This window comes from Electrophorus electricus, chromosome 17 (genome assembly GCF_013358815.1).
Source record: "Electrophorus electricus isolate fEleEle1 chromosome 17, fEleEle1.pri, whole genome shotgun sequence".
Lineage (NCBI taxonomy): Eukaryota > Metazoa > Chordata > Actinopteri > Gymnotiformes > Gymnotidae > Electrophorus > Electrophorus electricus.
This window is the reverse complement of record NC_049551.1, coordinates 2370421-2381146: the sequence shown is the minus strand read 5'-3', so window position 1 is coordinate 2381146 and position 10726 is coordinate 2370421.

Here is a 10726-nt window from a genome sequence, read left to right as displayed (position 1 = left end):
CATCCGATATGCTGTTCGCTTGGGGGGGGACCTTTTTGCACAGCCATCAATTCTAAGGGCAGCTTTGCCCTGAGGGTGCCCCCTCCCCCAGTGGGTGAGCGGAGGTGGCTTTAGCAGGAGGTGAGGTACAGGATGAGAGACGAGCCCATTTCCAAGCAGCAGTCTGAAAGTGTTCTGCTCGGAGCTGTGCTGTTCTCTCTGTAGTGCTGTAACGGCGGGCAGCTCTGCGCGTCGCCCGCGGCTAGCGGAGCAGACATCACAGCTCGTTTTTGTCTTCACGGCGAGGCACTGTCGGGCTTAAACACCTGCTTGACAAAGATCAGCTGCGTTCTGCTCTCCCCCGTCTCTCTGTAGGAGAGGTTGGGGGCGAGACTGTGGAGAATGCTTTTCAGAGCTCTTCCAGTGGCGGCTTAGATTTGACCGAGCTGTGGTGAGGTCATGTTTGATGATTTGCTCATTTGGCAGGGTATTGAATTATCTGTGTGTGTGTGTGTGTCTCAAGGGCCTACAGCGCAACAGTGAATTGGAAGTGTGTGGTTTCAGAATGATTGCGTGTCAGTGAAGCAAATTGACCTTTTGCTTAGCAAGCGTCCTCATGCTCACACTCCGTATCCAGGATACGGGGCACTCGCACGCTGCTTTGATGTGACGCAGCTTTCATTTGGTAATTGGTGTCTGCTCCTGGATGCGCAGGCTTGATTTGGGACATCCATGGATGGATAAGCCAAACATCCACGCAGAAATAGAGTGAGTTCAGGTATCTGGCATATTGTTACAACAAACTAAGGTTACGCCTAGTCAGGCTTAAAAGAAACGACACTGGAGTATCACCACCGCTGTAATGTAATCAGTTACAGGATATGATGCGTAGCCGGGAAACCGGCAACAAATTGTTCAATATGACCGGAAATAATGAGCTGAGCGTAATGACTGTTGACTGATTGTAACGTTATTTTGGTAGCTCCCGTGGTTGTTGTAGAGGCTGCAGCAGAGTCCAGGGGAAGCGATTCTGTGAATGGGTGAGAGGGGTTACCACGACAAGTCAGGCGATCGCAGTCTTTTTTGTGAGCAACTGAAAGCTGAATTCTAAAATGGCTAACATATTTTAAAATGTAAAACTGAAGAAAGCTTACTTCACGAGATGTAGGGAGAAATGTGTGTGTCAATGTCCATGCGTCTTTAATTCTACACCGGATTTAAACAAGCAGGTATAACGGCATGATGTCAGTGTGGGTTGCCTGAACGGTCATCTGTGAATCTGCAGTTCTGAATCTGGTGCGATGGCACCTCTCTGAGTGTAATGTACATTTGAACTGAATGTTGTTTTCAGCATGACGTATCTTAAACCATGTTTCTCGCTGCAGATGTTGCAGCCTGTCGGATACTCTCCTTATTTCTGGTGAACTATCGGCTCAAAGTTACCGACGCTTTACAGAACCATCATCATCTGATTAACTTTGCCATTAAACGCAAAGCTGGAGGTGAGGGTACCGAGATCAGCGGAACTGAAGCTCTCCTTCCCTGAGGAGCAGAGGTGTGTGTGTGTGTGTGTGTGTGTGTGTGTGTGTGTGTGTGTGTGTGTGTGTGTGTGTGTGTGTGTGTGTGTGTGTGTGTGTGTGTGTGTGTGCTGGGGAGATAATGCAGAGATGCCTGGAGGCCTTTCCGCTGGCTGCCATCTGGAGAGGCCGGCGTGTTGCTCTCACTTGCACCTGTTTGTGACACGGTCCGAGGAGCACGTCACAGACTCCTGCTGGCACGTTGGCTGTTAAAACGAGAGCAGGCTTTGGGAGAGCTGATTTAATGTGAGATGGGGAAGAGGTTCACGTGTGCCACCAAAGAGGGGTTAATGGACAGAACCCAGAGGCCTCTGTAAGGACATGGAACATTGTACAACAGAAATGGAGTAACTGTCAGTTAAATAAATGCAGTTAGCCAAGACTACTTGGGGAAGGTGAATATTTAAGCTGCTGCAGGCTGAAATAATGTCCTGGCACAGTTCTTAATGTCCCCTCTCTAGGTGTTTTTTGTGTATTTGTTCTATATGGTTTAAACTAGGCTGACAGCAGTGCTATAGTACAGCAAGATGGATTATTGCAACTTCCACATTCGAATTAATTGCATAAAGTTAGTTCAATGAGCCCACAATGAGCAATTTACCACAGCCATTAAAAACCAGCGACCTTGTTGACAGCTTTATGCAGCGCGGGGCATCTGTGGAGGCTCGGCGCTGCTCTCGCTGGCTGACAGATGGCTTCGACGTTGGGAGGATATCCATATTAATTGCACAATTACAATGCACTGCATCAAGATTGTGTCATTAACATTGTGATTGAAAAAGCAATTATGGTTTTTGATTATCCTCATCCACTGTAAAACGCTGTTATTTCGCTGAGGCCTCTGGGCGCCTTTTCCACCCCCCCCACACACACACCCTGACAGCAAATTGATCGTGAGACTGCTGCTCCTTCCTGACTGGCACTTAATTAGCTAGCATAGCGTTAGCATAATCAGCTCCCCCGGGGGAGACGCACGGAGACCCGGCTCTTATGATGGAGCATCTCCGCGTAAGCGTATTGATGTGAGATCAGTTTCCACCTGCTGTGTTCTTGAATTCGGTAGGTTATAACAGAGGAAAACTGATCTCAGAATAGCATATGAAAGCGGCTCAGTGCATGCTGATGACTGCTGTCTCAGATAAGGATGCACCAGATGTAACCTTGTGAACAATACAGGCTTGTATATCTAGGTTGGGTGTTGCAGGCAGGGAAAAAAGGGCAAAAGATTTTTAAGATATTTTAATACATAGAAGAGCACGCATCTAGGATAAGTGTGTGTGTGTGTGTGTGTGTGTGTGTGTGTGTGTGTGGTCTATTTTTAGCTATAATGATTAATAAACTTTTAAAAATATAGTGGATCCAGAAACCGCTGGTGGTGTCCCTTGTCTTTGCTTAGGATGCTTAAAACATTCTGCACAGCCTCTGAATAATTTGTTTCTTTAATGAAGTCGGGAAATCTTGTGGTTTAAACGTAAGCTCAAATGAAAGTTAATTTAAAAGCATCATTTAAAAGGCATATTTTACTTGAACGCACATTAGGTTTGATGACCAGACCAAACTGGTATGTACGTGAGCAGAGCTCAAATCCCTGCATCCTGTGATGCCTGTGGTAGGATTTCTTACATTTAAAACACCAAAATCAGTTTGAGATATTCCTAACAGCTGTAGCCGTTTCCATAAGCCTACCCCGGAAACGGGATGGAAGACTAATTCTTGGAAACAAGGTGAAGGTGTGCTGTGCGATCAGATGCTGTGGTGTAGTGGGTTCAGCAGAGAAGCTCATAGCCTTGGAGATCAGCTGTGCACCGTCAGCTTGGGGACAGACTTTTTGATCCAGTTCTCAGTGCGGTTCTGACGTCAGATGTGAGCTACTCGGCGGATTGCTGTTTGAGCTCAGTACCTGGCCTACCTCAGCAGCGCGGTCTTGCCTGTTTCATCCCTCTGACTTGTCTGTGCACAGGAGCACAGCTTAAAACCCTCTCTCTTCATGGGAAAAGGAGACAGGAGAGGTCTGTAGAAACCATGTCTCTGAGAGAGAATTCGCTGGTTAAAAATGAAGTGTGCCTGCGAACGCAAACATGCTCATATAAACACCAGGTTATTGCTTTGCATAGTTGCACTGGCTCCAAGTTTGAAGGCATGGTGTGTGAGAATCTGTATGACATGATTTGACATGAATAGTGTTGGCAATGGAATGACATTGTTTTTTGTAGCAATGTGATGGTTGTGGATTATACTATCAAATTCCAGACAAAAATAAGGTCTTAGAGACTTTAATGTGCTCAGATAAGAACTAATCTCTGATAATTATTCACCATAACTGGATTTTTCAATGCAGCTTTTAAAATGAACCACGAAAGCTAATTATACTTCTATTACAGGGCGTCTTTCATTTTGTGTGGCAGCAGTATGGCGATTAATTCAAAATTAGATTATAAACCTGTATCAAATTAAAAATAATGAAACATGAAATAGACACCCTGTTCTTAACCTACACGGTCCTCTTTTCAGGAAGCAGAGAGGGGTGAGCTAGAGAGTGAGGGAGATTATCAAATGTGAGCAGTTCTGATTACCAGTCTGAGGTGGCTCTGTGTGTGTGTTTCCCTTCATTAAGACAGACTGGTGCTGTGGGCAGAGATGTGCACTGCTCTGGGCTGTTGCAGCCCTGGTGAAAGAGAGAGAGAGAGATTCAACATTGTAGTAAAGTACACAGAGTTCCCAGAGAAACAGAACATTTCAGACAATCGTCCTTCATCAGCTGTGCTTCAGAAGCACTCTGCTCACACAGCTGATGAAGGACGTTTGTCTGAAACGCTCTGTTTCTCTGGGAACTCTGTGTACTTTACTACAATGTTGAATCTCTCTACATCTCTTACTACAGTACACTGCACTTGCTCACCTGGAATCTTCTTCATTTTTTTAATATATATATGTATGTGTTTGTGTGTGTGTGTGTCCATATTGGAACACAATTGTGATCATGTGTTGGTCACTGAAGCTGAACGTGCTGTGGCGCTGGTCACTGAAGCTGGGCGTGCCGTGGCGTTGGTCACTGAAGCTGGGCGTGCCGTGGCGTTGGTCACTGAAGCTGGGCGTGCCGTGGCGTTGGTCACTGAAGCTGGGCGTGCCGTGGCGTTGGTCACTGAAGCTGGGCGTGCCATGGCGCTGGTCACTGAAGGTGGGAGTGGCGCTGGTCACTGAAGGTGGGAGTGGCGCTGGTCACATATAAAACCTGAAAAGGGCATAATTGTCTCTTGCATGGTTTGAATTGCTAATGAGGGAGCCTGACATTACCACCTCATCACCTTTTCTGAAGGTCTTGGGGGATGAGGTCTCTCTCTCAACTAAAGTCTGTTAAATAAAATGAAGCAGGCCAATATAGATGTGAGCAAACTATTTTCACTCACTAATAATTTATTCCTTCTGTACTGTCAGTTTCTGTACATTGGTTGTTGTTTTTTTAACATACCCCTTCGTAAACGTACTGTGTGGGATTGCTCTTTCTGAACTGACTTCAGTACAGTGAGAGTGGCTCGTCCCGAGTATCACAGTGTGCAGCTCTTTCAGGACAGAAAAGTGCCGGCTGGTTGCCAGAGTTCACAAAGGCGAGTAAATTGAATTCCTGGGGTCGGTACAATAATGTTGAATTAATCAGCTTCCCTACAACCCTGTGCATTTGTCTTCATGAACCATGGCTGCATGTAATTACTATTTTGACACAGACTCCGTGTGTGTGTGCGCATGCATGCTTGAGTGAACTCCTGTGGCAATTTTCACCTCTTCCTACGTCATCTTTCCTGCTGTGATTTCTTTATGGCAAGCACTATGCACTGATATTTTAGCTGTCTTAGAAAAAAAACCTTTTGAAGTGAAGTTATGTGCATATGTGTTGTGTAACATGGCATTATGTGCGTATGTGGTAGCACTTCCTCTCCTGTACTACACAATTCAGCAATTCAGGTACATTTACAGCATGTGGCTTTTATCCAAAGCGACTTACAATTCTGACTGAACACAACTTGAGCAACTGAGGGTTAAAGGTCTTGCTCAGCGGCCCAACAGTGGCAACCTTGTGGTGGTGGGACTTAATCTGGCAACCTTCTGATTACTAGTCAAGTACCTTATCCACTGAGCTACCACTGCCCCAGGTGCAATTAATGAATTAATTTTGCATAATAGAGTGAATGTCCACTTTATTTGAGATCTCTGCCCTTTCATGATTGGAGATTGCCTGTATGGAAATGAGACATGTGCTTTGAGGAACAGTTAATGCTTAGTCAAGCAACATGCAGCTTCTGAACTTGTAACTCCTTAGCACGTATGGGCTATAACAGCAGACACCCAGTTCAATGAGCATCGCTGCAGTGGGGAAAATGAGTGCTGGATCACTGAGCAGTGGAAAAACATTGCCTAACCTAGAATCCAGAATTCTTCTGGTTTCTGCAGAGCAAAGGTGTCCCAAATAAAGTGGTCATTCAGTGTGTATAATTTACTGTCTGAGAGGAGGGTGCGCGTGACAGAGCGGAGCTGCTCTCTGAGAGGAGGATGTGTATCAGAGCAGAACTCTGTGCTGGTATGGGGCAGAGCTGAGGAAGATGGGAGGGAGAAAAGGAAGAAAACAAGTGTAGCGGTAATGTCCTGTAGTCCCATGTGTGTGTGTGTGTGTGTGTGTGTGTAAACGTGGAGGGGATCATTTCTGTAGCTTTTGTTTGGCCTGATTGCCTTCACTAATTTCACTATCCAACCCCCTCAAGCCTCACGTGTTTCTTTTTTCTTCAGTCTGTCCAGATTATTTCTTTAAAATAATTTCTGCAGTTCAAGGATATCCTCTTGTTTCACGCACTATTTTCACATCAAGGAAGTATCAGTCTTCCAGCTGACGTAATTCTATTTGTGTGCTGCGCCTTTCCCCCAAAGCCACGTGTTTTCTGTGGCGAATACCACAGCCTGCTTTCTCTGGGTTTATGAACTGCCCCGTGGGGCCTCTAACTTAGTCTTGCAGCCCCGTTCATGAAGTTTAACAAGATCTACCCCACAAAAACCCCACCCAAACCCATCCTGGACTGATTGCGTTTCCAGCTGCAGTAGAGAGAGCTCTGGGCCCCTTGCCTGGCCCTCATGGTCGCTGGGACTTCAGTGGTGTGTGCCAGATGCTGGGTCTTAGTACCCACGGTGCCATGGGGTGGCGCTGAGCACAGGAACTGAGCTGTGCTGTTTAAAGCATTGTCTTACTAAACCGCAACGCACGAATCCATGTTATTGGACACCCTGAACCACCACTAATATAATGCGGAACATCTCTTTGCCTTATATGGAGACACAATAAGTGACTGAGGTGCAGTTTGGCATTTTAAAAGAGACAGGAAAAGGAAATAATGATGACTTCAGTGACAGGTGCAATTTGTATGTGGGCCCGCCTTTGATTCTGGAATGTTCTGATGTTATTGGAGCAAAGGAAGGTGGAGACGGTGCCTGTCACTACGGCGACGCTGCTTAAAACAGGCCAATTAGGGTGACGGATGGCTCCTGCCTACGCCGTCGTCTCCGGGGAATAAGAATGTACAAATCAAGTGATGCTACAAACAAACAAACAGACAGTCAGGAATTTTTCATTCTTTTCCTCCCTCACCTCTCCAAATGTTCTTCATCATTCCTGACATGGCAGGCTATTTTTGGTGTGCGGGAGCTGGAAAGTTGGATTGATTCATAATAGATGGCAGCTGTGTAGGCATGAGTGCTGAGGATGATCAGGAGGTGTGTGTGTGTGTGTGTGGGGGGGGGGGGGGTGGATGGGGTGTGTGTGTGTGGGGGGGGGGGTGAGAGAGAAGGGGGGAGAGACTGAGATTGCCTGGTATCGAGCGCGACCTTTTTGGGTTCCATGGTGGAGGAGATGTTCTGATGTAGCCTGTCTTCCCTTAGGAGTGTCCACAGCCCAGGAGGACACACCTCCTGGCCTGTGTGTCCCCATTGGCATTGCTACTCTGCATTCTGTGTGTTGCCTTCAAAGTACACATGCTAACTGTAATGAGATCTTGTCCAGGGGGAGTTTGCTCCAGTCTACAGACTAACATGACCTGGCTTTCTTAGAAAGGACCCGAAAGCAGAACGATCCCAGTGGAGAATATTGTATTGGCCTTTAGTACTGAATTCCTCACTGTGAGAGACACGGGTTCTGCTCTGTCACACATTGTCCTGTGTGTGTTTGTTTTGCTTATGAGAATATGAACACTCGTTTGATGCTTGTTAGACACTTGGCCACGTGGCTAGGCACAGAATTGGAGAAGAAAGTAAACTGTGTGTTTTTATAGTTTTGGAAAGTTCCTTCCCCAGTAATCCTCTCCACTAAAGAAACAGTGTCTCTTTATTACATGCGGTTCTGGATATATTCTCTATATTCTATTTTAGTGACTCTGGTATTAACAACGATAATGATTTTTCACATTGCTGGTGACGTGGTAGTTGCACAACAAACATTTGAAAAATCTGTGGTCAGTCCTTAGGTCTTGAATTTGACTAAGAGCTATGTCTTAATCTGAGACGTGAGAAATTGTTAGCTAATCTGAGAAGTGAGGAATGATGTTCTCACTATGCCAGGGGCGACTGGTCACCTAGCTTCTCAGGAACTTTATCACTGCTGTTTCTTCTCATACAACAAACCCCCTAGTTTACCGCTGATTAAGTATCATCATCATCATTATTATTATTGTTATTATTATTATTATTATTATTATTATAAAGTCCACATATTCATCCTTTAAACAAAGGTGTTACACATTTATGAGGACTTCAGAAATGTGTTCACAAAGCTCATTATTGGTAGTGGTGCCTGAGGATAAAATGAAGCTATCTTTGTTTTTGTCATTCTATATTTATAAAGCAATTTTTGGAGGTTAAAATGTACCCAGAGGCTAATTTGTTTCCTGAGCAGTAAATCATGGTGATAATTATGTGCATGGTAGGATAATTCATCATGGGTACGGGAGTGTGTGTCTTGCACACGAACGAGAGGTACTGCCATACATTTGTAGTTTAAAATCGCTCACTTACTCTCTCATTCACATTGGAAAGGGGGACATTAAAATGAGGGATTTTATTGTATATTCTTTAGTTTGTCGTCACACACAATCATTTCCACAGAATCTCCTGACATACCATCACAAACTCACAATCACACACACACACACACACACACACACACACACACACACACACACACACACACACACAAACAATTGTGAATTATGTTTAGTGTTGACAAGAATTGATTTCCAATCTGGTGTGAAATGGGAGTCTGGCTGGCAGTAGAGTCTGACTGCTTGGCATGTGTTTCAGTAGCAGTGCAGCAGTTATCACCTAATGGGGGGAGGCTCTCCGCCACCCAGAAATTAAAAAAATGCATTCAGCTTGAGTGGCATTTTCACTGCGGTGGAGTGAGTATATAGACGCTAGTCTTCTGAGGTTTGTTCTGCTCTCTTTATATGTGATGGTGTCAGACAAAGTGAGAGGTTGACAAAGAAGAAGAAGATTTTTTTTTTTCCCTTTTAAATATTTGTTTGGTTCGGTGTGATTTTTTGACACATATTTTGTGTGAATTGGAATATTCATCATCCTTTTTATCTTGTAATAGAAAATGATTCCAGCGCGTGTTCTTCTAACAGACGTGGACTGACCAATCCAGTCTGTGTTGTTTTAACAGACCCGACAGTGTACTGACAATTCAAGGATTCCAGTCTATGTTGTTCCATGTTGACAAATGTGTACTGTAAACAGAGACTGGTTTCCAGTATACTGGTGTACTGGGAAAGGTCTCTAGTCTACTGGTGTACTGGAAGAATCTGAAACAGGCTGACACGTTGACCCCTGAGTACTCATGTGCTTTGCTGCGTCTGAAAACACAACTCAAGTCCAGCTCACGTTAGTTGTGTTACTTTTATACAGCGCCTCCCACCCCGTGATTTGCGGTGGGAATGTGGGGTTGGACAGCAGACAGTAGTACTCCATTAGCCTGTCTGAGAGCGTGTGTGTTTCATCATGGGATTTGGCAGCTACGATAAATGGAGACTCATGAGTTAGCTGTAATGCTGCCCACTGTGCTCTGTAATCACACTGCAGTTGGGCACTTTGACGAATGGCCTGAAACAGCAGAGAGGGGAGGGGCCAAGCGCTGCCTGCAGTTCTGCACAGGCATGTGGCCGGGGTGTTTCTGAGCACGTGCAGAAGCGCGTCGGCGGGGTGATTCTGAGCACGTGCACAGAGTTCGTGGGAGATGCTCACAACTTTGCTCACGCTTAGACCACGAGATGAGAATGTTTTCATTACTGTGGCAGTCATGATTAATCATATCTATTAGAGGCCATTCAACTGATACGCTACGCCATATTTTTAAAACATGTTGGCGCAGGTCTTTGGCTGGTTTCCCTTCCCACCAGGTGCTATATATATATACAGCAACAACTACCTGCGCCATTATGCTCTAAAGGTCTACATAAAAAGGCTCACTGGGCATGAAGCATATATCCCACAATGCACAAATGTCCACACATGATCGCCGGAATCAAATTCTTAGAGAAATCTAATATGCCCTGGATGCAGTGAGTAATTAGAGGGTTTAATATTAATCAGACTTGTATTTGACACCCCACTAAGCCTTTTGTTAGAAAATTAGCCTTCTCATTGACTGATGACGTGGCTAATCTTGACTGAGCCCTGGATCAATGCGAAATAAAGACGACCATTCTGAAACGCACTCCAGTTCCCTGCAGCTTCAGGCTGTGATTAAAACCAGTGGAACGAAATCAATAGATGAAATTAATGCGGGAGTTCAGAACCGTGTGTTAGGGAGCCTGTTAAGCGCCGTGCACTTAAGGTGGCGGAGAGAACCCTCATAACTTTAAAATGAGCCATCGCTTTACATCCTCCTTAACAGGGTGTCTGGGAAAGCCATTAAACACAGGCCCGTCATTAAAGATCACCACAGTTTATGTCAAATGCCCTTGTTTCAGTACTGAGTCACTCATGTCCAGGGTTGGCGCTAAAATCAGTTCGAAAATAAAGTACTGTTTGGCGTCTATCATTTTACACAAAGTTGTCAGATCACAGTGGCTCTTGGTGAAAACTTTGTAAGGGTCTTCCCAACTTCCCCTTGGCTTCTGACTGACTGACTATTAAAT